This window comes from Corvus moneduloides, chromosome 1 (assembly GCF_009650955.1).
Source record: "Corvus moneduloides isolate bCorMon1 chromosome 1, bCorMon1.pri, whole genome shotgun sequence".
NCBI lineage: Eukaryota > Metazoa > Chordata > Aves > Passeriformes > Corvidae > Corvus > Corvus moneduloides.
In genome coordinates, this window is record NC_045476.1 from 15470974 (window position 1) to 15484059 (window position 13086).

The window sequence follows — 13086 nt, forward strand, 5'->3', positions numbered from 1 at the left end:
GCCATATTGATTAAAACCCCTGAGCTTTATCTTTTCTTTCAAATATTTCATTCTTACTGATGTTAATGTGTATGAACACAAAATATTTAAGTCCCTTTAAACATTAAAAAAGTTTCATAAATAAGGGCTCCTAGATAAGCAATTTACTGGTTAAATTCTTAAAAGATGTCTAAGAATACTGACATCCTCAGAAAATACTACTGGACTTCCTCAGAATTATGTTCATTTGGTAGCATTTTGTTTCAGCAAAATATCCAAGCAAATATGGTTCAGTTATATCAAATCATGCCAACACTGTAAGAATGCTAAATGATTTTTTATATACTTTCTATTTAACAAATTATAAAATACTCTATACCATAAAAGAAAGACACAAAATCAAGACAAAAAAAAAACCAAATTTGATTAACTAAAATATATTTTTAATGCATTTTTCCATGAGCATGAATGTACTGCAGCATAAGGTATTTCTTAAGATATTTAGTTCTTAACATGATTAGTTGGAACCGATTTCAAAGTATTTCACTATTAGGTTTAGATTGGCTAACTATCTAAATAATGCATTTTACTGTACTACATAAACCTAATACAAAAGTATTAATTCATGTAAGAATTTATGAGATGATGCAAGCAATCAACAATTCTATGTTCTATTTATTCTCTGTAAATTTTTGTCTTCAGAGAAGATGATTTTAATTACAAGCAAACATTGTGAATTCAATCTAAATGGTAACATAAACACTTTTGTCACCTTTCTTCTTTTTTTTAATCCTTATATAATATTCTTTTTAAAAAATGTCTGTTAAAAATATCAAAAAAACCAACAACAAAAACATCATACTTCCTTGCCAGGAGAGTTTCTCAAATTACATGACTCTTCAAGCCTGAATTACTGGGATACAAGGCAATAAAATTTTTATAACTCCTTCTTCATCATATCAGAAACATTATGAGAAGATTTCTGAGTAAAGGAGAAAAGTACTTACTGTCTGTCAGATCTGGGTTGTGGGAGATGCTAAATTAATCCTTCCATGATGTCATGTAGACACAGTTCAATAAGAAGAACCACAAATACCCATATATTAAAAGTTCAGTACAACTTACAACCAGGAAAAACTATTTCTCTGGAAAACCAACCATCAGTTACTCATTACCACTCTGTGCTCTCTGATTCTTGTCTTTGTCTTTCAGATTCCCACCCAATCAGGAGTATTTCAAGTCCAATATTGGTTTTAGTTTCACTGAGGGACAATAGTCTTTCCAGTGGAAGTTATTTTGAGCACCACTGGGTGTAGCTTTGCCAGACCTTTATACAGCTCAGTTTTCTGCTTTCACACTTGTGAACAGGCTTTTGGATTAACACGTAAAGCATCCTTCCCTGGTCATGTTGTAGTTTTAACTCCATGATACTAATGTACACATATGTTAATATATTAAGGACATGCTATACCTGGTTTTTAACCTGCTGCAAGATTAAATTACTATTCTGGAATACCTTGAATATTTTTTCCTGCCTGTGAAGATTAACTCAGAAAAATACACCAGAGGTGTCTTCCTACAATGACATTATGGTGGTTCATTTTGAGTGCTAAGGGCAGGATGGTGCTGCTGTTTTTAAAAAAATTTACATGGCAATACAGAATTATAGAACAAATAATTTCAAAAATAACCTTAAAAGGCCATCTGGTCTCATTCCTGCTGAAAATAGGGCCCACTGTAAATGCCTACTACAGAACTGAGTCCTATTGAACAGCTTGCTATTGCTATTTACCTAGAGACAAATCTTACAAAATTAAACGGGCCCTGGACATTGATGATCTGCTAGACAATTCACCTGTTTGGAAAGGATTCTTGTGAGCATGATGGGTTCAGTATCAGTAAAAGGATTTAAGAATAGCTGAAGTGGTTGCCACCATGCCCCACATTTCAGTCATAATAAGTGGTCGCTTGTATGTATTTGATGTTTTGTGGACTGTTAAAATCTATAGACATCTTGTGCTGATGCGTTACAGGCTTCAAAAATGTCTCATGTGTGGAACTGTTGGTTTGTTGGGTTTTTTTAACAAATTTTGTTGTTGTGCTTCCAGCAACAGTGGAAGGATAATCTTTCTGGAATATTCAGTCTGATTATATTGAGTAAAGGCTGATTTTTTTACCAAAGTGTGAATATAAAGCTGTGTGTAGCCTAATCTGGAGACAAGAAGTATTATTTAATTGGTTTGTGCTGATAGCTTGCTATTTTTTATATTTAAATAAAACATCACAGCACAGTTGTGACTTTTCATCTCTTAAGTGGAAAATATCCAATGCTTTAACAAACAGACTTTTTTTACTTAAAAATCTATGCAAGTAAGAATTTGCAGACAATACAGTAAGATATTCTGCCTCCTAATAACAAGATTAAAAGCTTTATGTTTTTTAAAATAAGAGGGACAAAGTAAAAAACAATACAAAACCAAACCAAAACTGCAGGGTGCCTCAAAAAGAGTTGTTCAGTTTACAGCTGCAATCCTTTTATTTTCCCTTTCCCTCCTACACCAGAGCTGTATGTTCTGGTGGTATGCAGTGATTGCCTTCTGTGATGTCCTGAGCAATGTATTTCTCTCTTTCAGAGGACCTTTATTTTTCTCTGCATTTTAAAGAAGGCACGTCTGGAGAAAAGGGCATTGAGAGGTGATGAATTTGGTATGGAAAAGACATCATAGAGCAAAGTTGCAATATTCGGATACTGCTAGAACACTCATTAATGTCATCTCATTATAACTGCTAAAGATGTTCCTCATGCACCTGGCCTTGCAACCATTTCCTGGACTATTTGCTTTTAACACCTTGCTCCTTTCTGTGTGTACCTCCAGCACTCCCACTTTTTATCTCATCAGGCATGAACTCCTCACCTTTTCGTTCAACAGACCACTCCTGCTTGCTCACAAGGACTAGCAAAATGTTGCCAACATCTTAAATTCACACACATTTTCATATTTCAAGTCCCTGACAGTCCCTAGGCAGCCAGTGGCCTGAGATTGCAGCCACACATGCAGCTTTCCATTGTCTTGCAGTTTCTTTATGCTTCCTCTGGTTGCCGTGGACCTACCAGTTGTGCCTGTCTCGTCCTTGAAAGTTGTGAGTTGTATAATGAAGGATTTGCTTCCTTCCTAGTCTTTTCAGCGCGTGTAGTTCAGCTTGGTCAGTGAACACTGCTAGTGCAATAGTAACATACACTCACAGCGTAACAGAAAAATATTTGCTCACAAGAAGCTAACAAAATACTTTTTCCTACCCTCTTTGATAAAAATAATGAAAAGTTTTAAGACAATAAGACTCAGTTTGAATAGTTGCTAAAAACTTAAAAATTTATTGGGCTGTCTTTTAATTGCTAACTTGCCCTGAATCAAAAATTACCACTTGTTATCAACACTTTTATAAAGCCAGCCATTCACTAATTTATAGGGTTGTCTAGCTTCTAATGGATTTATGTATAGAAATGCTCAAAAAATGAAAAATATTTGCAGAAATATTGTCTACAAAGCCTTCAGTAAAATATTACATCTTCTATGGGAAAGTGTAGTATACTCTGGTACTCAGTGATTTATTGCTTCCCATTTAAATGACACTTGCTGAATTCTGAATTGACATAAAACATTTCTTTTCTAGTCCTTAAATACATGCACATTCACACACAAAAACACATTGAACAAGACAGATGTATTAACATTTGTTAGCAGGTCAAACTAAAACTTTTTCAAGGACACAGTGTTCTCTTTGACCTGCTAACACTTAAGCAAGCTGCAACAGCCCTCTATAATTCAGATTGTAATATGCTTTACTTAACCTTTGTTAACTAACACATGAAGGAACAGCTTTTCCTTTTAGTAAGGACAAAGCATGGTATTTCAAAAGGGCTTATGTGAGTTGAGAGTATGGCTCTGTACACAGTTAAATCCTACATTTGACTGCTGAACCCATTCTTTCCCCTTCCCACCCAAATCCACATGGAAACAACAGAACAGAAAGAAAAAAAAAAAAAGTGGAATTAAAAATACTTTCAATTCTTTTCCATACCAAAACCAAGAGAAAAATACATCATTTTCCATTTGTATATGATGTTCCCTTGCAGACAGCATGAAACACCTAAAGGCACTTGTCAGGAAAGACCAAGGAAATGAAGGATTATGTCCATTAATATGCTTCTAGATAAGCTTCACTGGTTTATCCACTAACTTAGTCACTAGGGCACATCCTATAATCTCCAAACTACGGTTCTTGCCTTTACTTCTGGGATTTGAGATCTGTTTTTTTGACAGTCCTCAGCAGAGCATGCCCTCACGAGAGTGCTGTAGACTACTCCAGACTACTTCTCTGAGTAGTTGGAGACCCAGGTAAAAATCCTCATCACTGCTGGAGTTGCTGAAGTTCTGAGTTACTGGAAGGTAACTCCTCTCCTGGTTCTTTTTCAGGGATCATTTAAGCACACTACAAACTTTTTAGCATCTTCTGTTTCAGGGACTGTAGGAGCTCTACCTCAAAGAGCAACGTTTTCTGTTTGGAGGAAAACACTTCATTCAGACACAGTCTTTGCCTAACCCAGATCTCCCATTTGGATGCAGTAGCCCAGTCACCATGTTTTTAACTTCTTCTAAGCCTTTTGAGCCTCCTAAGACTTCTCACTGTGTTCTGTTGTTACACTTGACCTTTGTATAGGAAACACAAGAGTAAGGGAATGAAAGGGTCCTGCCAGGAACAGGCTGTCCTTAACAAAAGTATCAGTAAAAACAAGGCTACCTTCACCCTCCCAACATAGCTCCTCTATTTTCAAGAGTTTTTTTCTCACTGGCTGAAGAAGTGAGTGTCAGGTGTGAAAAATTACATGAATCTGTGAAAAGGATTTATGAAGTGACTGATATTCTATATACAAAAGATCTAAATACTTTCTGCATCGTTGAAAAAGCTGTGTTTACAAAATCTCTATGTCTACTTTAACAGAAACAGCACAATTTATAAATAGATTTTAATTTTCAAATAAGCTCAACCACAAGCAGAGAGGTCTCACTTTTTTTCTTCCACTTACCTGGTTTTCCTATGATCTCAGACAGTCATGTTCTCCTGATGCCATGATGATTTTTTGCCTTTTCTTTTATACCCCTTTTATATACCTTTTATAACTTTCGTATTCTCAGTGGTTTTTTGCCTACATTCTTAGACTTATTTGTCTAGCTAAGAGACTAAACATCTTAGAAGCTTTGTAGTTAGGGATCAGAATGCCCCAGACACCAAGGTCCTCTCCAGAATACATTTTATAAACCAAGATAGAACCATCCAGGGGAAGGTTCCTTGGGGAGGGGGGCTCACTCGAGCCTCTCATTGGGGAATCTTTGATAGATATGCTAATTAGTAAAACCTATAATGTTATACCAGATCTTTTGAGGGTGTGCATTGCGGTGTGCATTGAGGTGCACTCCACCTGGATGTGGTGCACCTTGGGATCCTTAAAATAAATACCAAGGTAAAATCCCTTTTTCCCATCTGACCATGTTTGATTCTTGATTTTAAGACCAGGAAAAGGCATCACTCCAGGTCCACTGCTGCTTTGAGGAAACAGCTCAGTTTGTATAAAGTATGTGGCTGGCTTTTTCAAAACCATTTGAGTTTAGACAACCTGGCACCCTATTTTATCCTTCTGTCCAGGATCTCAGTGTACGGCACCAAACAAAAGAAGAAGTTCCCTGAAAAACTCATGCTAGATATTCTGTCTCAGCAAACAGGCTGACTCCCTGCAGGTGGAAAGTATTGTCTTGGTGAGTCTAGCAAATTTTGGGGAGCATCAGAGATAAAAAGCCATTATCACTGAGCCCTGGTGCCCCTTGTCTGTAGGGTGGTCTGGAGAATGTTATTCCATCCCCTCACTGCAGTCACCCACTATATAGAGTGAAAATGTGATTCTCAATTCAATTCCACAGTTTATCAATTTTCCAACGCCCTCCCTTCTGACACATGGAGGTAAATGTTTCCCTTCTTATGCTGTATCCAAATGCCTATGCATAGAAAAATTAAGCCTCTATAGGGTATAATTTTGAAAGGTAAAATGAAGGCTGGAGAGTTCAAATTATCACACTTGAATTATCTAATGTCAGTAATCTACTCGAAGAAATTTGTAAGAAACAAAATCCCAAATTTCTTTTCAATTTCGAACCTAGTTAATTGCAGAATTGTCAGTCCTGAATAGCTCATGGCAGTGGGTAAGAGGAATATTGAAGATACAGCTGTCTTGGATCGTATCCTGGATCTTCAGACCTAGTCTTGGACCATTTTGGGACCTCATACAAGTTTTCTGACTGCGACAATGATTTTAGAGACAACCTAGACTTAGCTAAAAGCAATCCAGCCTTGCAGGCAAATTTAATTTTCCACTGTCAGTAAACTGGATTCTGCTAGGAAGGACCTCAGAGAAGCAGTGATATTTCTGTTGGAAGCCTCTGAACCAAAACAATGGGATTTTAGGAGGTAGATAGGAATGAGTGTCTAGGAGAACATTCTGCAGTTTATAGGGTCTCAGGAAGCTGCAGCCATGGCCTTTCTCTTTTCCCACTTCTCATTGCTTCCCTATCATTTTCTTTCTATATGCAGTCAAACCACTGAAAAGATAATAAAAAATAATTCCAATGTGAATGAGAATTGTGAAATAAAATGAAAAACCACCATCTTCTGTTTATTTTCTTTTCCACCATTAATCCCCAGGAGAGATACAGAACAATCTGACTTTGTGATGCAACCTGTCACTGGCTTGAAAGCAGGCAAAGCAAGGAAGGAGGGGGAGTAAGAATTGCAAAAAATTAAAAGAATTCTCAAGACATTCCCTTGGAGGCCCTGGAAGATGTTAATATAAGGTCTCCTAGTGTCTAGGAGCAGTTCTGGAGGCAGATCAGCAAAAATAAAATAATTTTGAATAATAAAAGCTGAGAGAGCTCTGTAACTCAGCATGTCCCCATTTTTAAAAGCACTAGTATGAAAGGACCACTAAGGAAAGGCCTTCAGTTTTCTTATTTAAATAAATTAGTCACAAAAGACATCAATACCAAAGGGATACCTGTTATATTGCCCAAAAGCAACATTTTTTCTAAAGTGAGTACAGCCATTGGGGAATACAAGTTATTGTTCTATGTGTGAAAATTCAGGTTCATGGAGGGCTTCAAGCACTCTCCAACACAGCTATTGTTTCCTTCCTCAGTGTGTTCAGAACAATGGTGAGTGCATGCAAGGAGAAGGTTTTGATATCTGAAATACAGCCTGTGCTCGCAGAGTAAACAGTTTCCTTAGTGTCTACTATCTTTCCTTCCCAATTCCCTGGGCTTACTAAGGAAATAATTGAAAAAAACTAAGCTAAACAAGGAAGACTGCCAGAAGAAGACAGACCATATAAAAATACAACTGTGCAATAGTCTTTACAGGTAAAGGCTGAAATCACTGACAGATCTCTGATATTCAGACAGAATTTCCTCCCTTGGCTTTCAGCCCTTCTTCAATACATATGATGACTTACCAAATAGTATTAAATGAATTGCTCAATTTCTTGGTTAGAGTTCCTTATATGTGACAGAGGGAGAGTACCAGTACCTATTATTGTCTGTTTCTATGTGTTCCTGGTGTTCTATGTTTCAATATGTAAATATTCAGTCATCACTGTACAAAATAGTTTACATTCTAAATTTATGTAAGGTTTTGGGTTTTTTTACTTTTTCAGGAATTACTATGCATGAAGAAAAATAAAATTCAGGAAAAAAATCTTGTAGGCAAATATATCGTAACATTTGTCTCAATAAAAGCCAACAACAACAACTTGCTCTTTTGTTGCTGTGTTGCTTTTGTTGTTTTGTTGCTGTGTAGCTATTTGCTATTCCCAATTTTAAGTACCAATTGAAATTCTATTGTGAAGTTATGAAATATTGCATTAATGTTTTCAGCCCAAAGAAAAGTACATGCTTAAAGAGATACTGTGTACATTAATGCTCATAAGTCTGATTAGTTTGTCTGGCTCTTTAGTTCACAGCTCTTTGGTGTCACTCTATCATGTTAGTAAGTATTCAGCACCTGAAACTTTTTTAAAGGAGTATGTTATCCCTAATTGCCTCTATGCCACCTTCTCCATGGCTAATAGTGCTGTAATCACTGCACTCTAGTGAGCAACTTACATCACAAGTGTATCTCACAGTCTGTATCTGCACATTCAAATACCCTTAATATCAGCTCAGTCTCCACAATACTTTTGAAATTAAGCACAAAGGAAGTAGGAAAGTTTATTTCTAATATTCCCACCTTTCACCTTTTCAAATGCATGAATAAGCATTTCTGCTTTTAAGGTGTGCACTGTGAACCATGGCTTTAATTCCTCAGCAAATCTACCCCAGGATAGACAGGCTGAGCTCCAGCACTCCAATACTATTAAGTCCAATCCAACTGCTTCAGTCCCGGCTTTCCTGTTTCTCCTCTCTGTGCATGGAAGGGGCCAAAGTGGTGGGGTGTACATTTCCAAAACAGCTTCACCTGTCACAGGTTTGGCACCAACAGCGACAGCTCCATTCTGAACCTAAAACTTTCCAGTAGGAGTTGAAAGAGCACATGTCAATAACACTTCCCCATGAGAAGATAAACAATGTTTTCCTATCAGACTATTGCACAATTTTGATTACACTGTGTCAGTGTTAATCAACTGCTTCGCTCTGTGATATTGCTTAGGAAAAAAAAAAAGAAGGAATACCATTTTCTCCTCAAATCTGTCATCAAGAGCACCAACTACCATCTTAAAAACTTTTGTTCAAAACCCAAGTTTTGCCAGTCTCAAAGGCTGTCGTCTCTGAGGTACATTGGGCTAATTAGTAATTTAGCAGGAGTAGAGGGAAAGAAGTTCACTTCAGGCACTTTGGTAGACAGACAAAGAACAAAGTTCCTTTATCTGTATTAATACTTTAAAAAATGGAATTAATGTCCTGCAGCAAAAACAGTACCTGGAATGATTTTATGGAGTCAGTGCTTAATTTGAAAACATTAACACACTAAAAATATTTAATGAAGCTAATTAGAAACCAAATTGCTTTCCTTTCAATGGAAGGAAAACAATATTAATAAATAAGTGATCTTAACATATGTATTATAACAAAGTTAGACTCACCAGGATCCCAGGGAAAGGCTAAAGGACGGCACTGTCTGCCTCCCACCTATGAAATGGCGATTCACACTGGAGTGTATCGTGGCCAAGTCCGTGTCCATCCCCACACCAACTGCAGGAAGCCACAGGATTTGCCTCAAACTCTATTTCACTATTCTGTTTTCCTTGTTGCAGTCTTACTGATGGGACTTCTGCTTATTTTCCTAGGGAAATTGGATGATTCCACCATCAGAATATTTTGTTTTCAAATGCACAACACAGGTCCATCCAATTTCCAAAGCCAGGGTGGACAGTCCTTTGTGTGACCAAACAGAATCAATTATTTCAGGTATATTGAAGAGAAAAGAAAAATATCCTCTTCTTATATATACACCCACCTCCCAAGTCAGACCATGTCTGATAGCCCTGACTTGTGACAATCTGTGCCCTCTGAGTCAAAGTTGTATCAAGTTAAGCGTCAGTCCCACAGCCCATAATTGTAAAACAGACTCTGCTGTTTCTCAGCAGGCTCCTTGACCCCCTAGTTTAAATGCCTTGCCTCCAATAGCCCAGCTGCATTGGAAGCAGGGTATTTTCTATAGCAATAATTGTGCACAATTTTTGGAAAAATATTTATACACACAAGAATAAATTAAATATCAAAAATCAGTATCCAGCTAGTCATAATTGCCTATAATGTGTGACGCCTACATGCATAAAGTCAAAGGAATAAACACAAAAAGGTTTTTAAAAGTGATTAAAAAGAATGGAAAAGTATCCCAAGAGTGATTAAGTGTACACTATCAACCTTTATTTTTTTTGTTTAACCTTTCAAACAAGCAGTTTGTATGATGAGACCTTTCAAACCTTCTACAAAATCCTAGTGAATTAGGAAATTATGCGGTGAACTGATATAAACTATCTGGGTTTGGGGACTCTTAAGTCAGTTGGTTTAAAATCATTTCCTTGAACCACAGTGCAAGATGTTTTTTAATAGAATGAGGTAATAAGTATTGATTCTGTGGTGACAATGAATGAGTTGGTATTACAGGTGCACCTTTGCATGACTTAATCTTTCCTTCTTTTAGCTATCAAAACCAAATATAGAACCACTGCACAATTCCCCTAATCATAAACTACAATTCACTTGCTATTTTTAAGGGGCTTCTGCTCAGTTTGGTGTCATAAACCTGTTGTTATCTCTTGTAGGACCAAAAATGTCAATGGTAAATTGTTTATGAATGCTGTGAAAGGATTTCATCTCTTTTTTAATATATTTATATGAGATTAATCTCATTTCTGTGGGAAGCAAACTATTGTGTATTGGTGTCCTTGGTAGTACAGATGGCAGAAAATTAGTAGTCGGAATGGTATTTTTACTCCTCAGGGACTTTTTTACCACATAGTCAGAGCATAAAGCATTCTAGCCCTAATTGCTTGAAGTATAATTAGACAAAGCAAAATACGGAATGAAGGAAAGAAAAATTATGTTTTCAGTGTCAAACCTTTCCACACTTGCTGGAGCTGGGCATTCCTCTGGCTCACAGACCCTTGTGACACCTGTAAGCCAGCTGTAAGGGATAATGACTGCATAAAAAGGAAGAACCATAAAAAGAGAGTTTTTGCAAAAGTATCTAAATCCCTAAATGTGTTTTGTAAAACTTTTGTGTCAAGTGACTTGTCTAAATTGACACCGACACTTTTCAGAAGGGGGGGTCCTCCAAGTCCCAGAAAAGTGGGTTAATTACATCAACATTCTTCCTTAGCAGGAGCTATAAGGTAATAGAATAATTACATAATAACAGTGCTTAAAAGCTCATCATTTAGACCATGCAAAGTGAACTGAAGAGTTGTAAACTGACAGTTGGAAAGGTGACCTGAATGGAAAGCAGATATTTTTTTCAATCACTTATTCTCTGAGCTGCAAAATTTGAATTCTAAACTACAGTTAAATGTAACCACTGGCAATTGTTATTTTTTCAATACCTTAAAAAAGGACGAATAAATGAATTTTCTGCTGTCTGAGGATACTAGTACTAGAATGGGATGGTATAATTTAAAAACACTCTGAAACAAACAAAGTCTCATCTTACTTCAGTTTCTTAATTTTACTTGTAAATTTTCACCAATATGCCATAAGTAACTCCTTGCAGCATACTTTAATCATTTGCCAGTCACAGTCAAATAAGGGAGATTTCTAGGTAGGCCATTTGCCTTGGATTTGAATCCTAATGACAAAATTATTTGGATATAGCACAAGTAAGTCTGTCCAGTTATGATGGCCATTTAATGAGCTTCAGCAAGGCAGAAGGGAGTTGGCTCTACCTGTCTAACCAGGGTTTTAATATGCCATAAAGCTAACATAATAAATAATTTAAGTGTTGAAACATTACAAAGCCAAGACTTTCCCAGTGACTCAGTAATGTGGATTGTTACACATGGAGACAGCCATTAGAAATCCAACCGAAAACAAAGGGTAAAAAAGTAGATCACAATATTTGACTGCTAAGTATTACAAATGTGCTGTCTCTCCTCATAGGAGCATGTTATGGTTTGAGATAGTTGTAACTTCCACTTGACAGGAATTTTTGTGGCTCTGCCTATAGGTCTTCTCTCAGGTGTCATGTTGCTAGAAGGCACAGTCCTGAGGAAGAGTGAGTGGATGAATAAAGGAAGACAGGGAGCATCTCGCACAGTTGCATCAGATATCATACACTGCCCTATTTTAAACAGAAAACCCAAATGGTTTCTATCAGATACTAAATTAACCCAGCAGGGATTTCTGACTGTTCCCAGACAGAAAACTACTTTATTCATAAGAATAATTGGATATTCAAGAGATCATCATGTTTTGTGCCATGTGTCGTAAATGTTGGCTCATCCGTAAAGGATTATCATGGGGTCTGCTCCTCTTTACCAAGGCAATTATGCAGTTGCTTAAGTTCAGCAATGCCCTGAAACCTAGCTTTAGGACAGAGTCAAGGTCCTAAACCAACAGGAGTTGGCCTTTTCAGTGACAAGCAGGAATGAAGTTGGCAGCATTGCCCTAGGAGCCTCCTCTGTCACTTATTACATGGACCAGCTAAAAGGAAATGGAAATGATGCTGGAAGTGGAGAAATGCATGGAGGTGAGGGGGATAAGAGGACCATCCACCTTTAGGAAGGAAATGTGAAAATTACCCTTAGTTACGGTCCTCCAGGAAAAAAAGGAGGATATGATTTTTACGTCTGCTAAATTTTCCAAGTCCTCTCTTCTTTTTGGTGACAAAAATACATAATTCAAAGACAAAACACTTTTCCACCACCATAAAAAGTTCACAAGTTAGGAGGTAATTGCATTAGCATGCTGAGAAAAGAGAAGAGAATGCAAGAAATCCTGATTGGCGTTTCTCTGTTTAAAAGGAATTATTTTCCAATACCTGAGCATGCCCAGAGGAGCTAGTCTCTGAGCAGCTGTGAAACAGAACCTTTTTACTTCAGGGTTAGTGCAGGGAGCTCATTAGCACAGCCTCAACCCTCAGCTAAACAGCCTTGTTTGCATATTGAAGCAATAGAATGTGAAGGTGTTAAAAAGGAAGAATTGCAGCCGCTACTCCTGACTGACATGTCTATCTGGGCTCTTGTGTTTACAAGAGAATAACGAAGCTGCCCCAAAGCCCCTACTGGGCCTGATTATTATGCAGAGGCTTCTTAGATTATGTATAATTGATATCCATTTTCCCTCCAGCTAACCAATGGCAGCTCTCAGGAGTAATGCTCACTCTCCTGCATCTTACCAAGCAAGCAAACACTGGAAATTGCTATCTTTTGCTAGGCTTAATAATTTTTAAAGACCAAAAATTGACATTTACATTTTTCAGAAGCACAGATTACTGCACTCTTGGTAGGGTTTTCCTGCTAATAGCAATCAAACAGGGGAGATACTGTATTTAAGGGTGATGATGATGATC

At 37.2% G+C, this 13086-nt stretch overlaps 1 long non-coding RNA gene across 1 annotated transcript in view; it reads right to left on the bottom strand.

Moving 5' to 3' along the window:
* Positions 1–6669: 6669 nt before the first annotated feature.
* The window catches only part of LOC116439775, a 31464-nt gene continuing 25047 nt past the window's right edge, over positions 6670–13086 (bottom strand). The window contains exons 3-4 of the long non-coding RNA XR_004238271.1: positions 9161–9360; positions 6670–8584 (exon numbers count right to left, since the gene is read on the bottom strand). This is a non-coding gene — a long non-coding RNA (uncharacterized LOC116439775). The remainder of the gene's footprint in view (positions 8585–9160; positions 9361–13086) is intronic.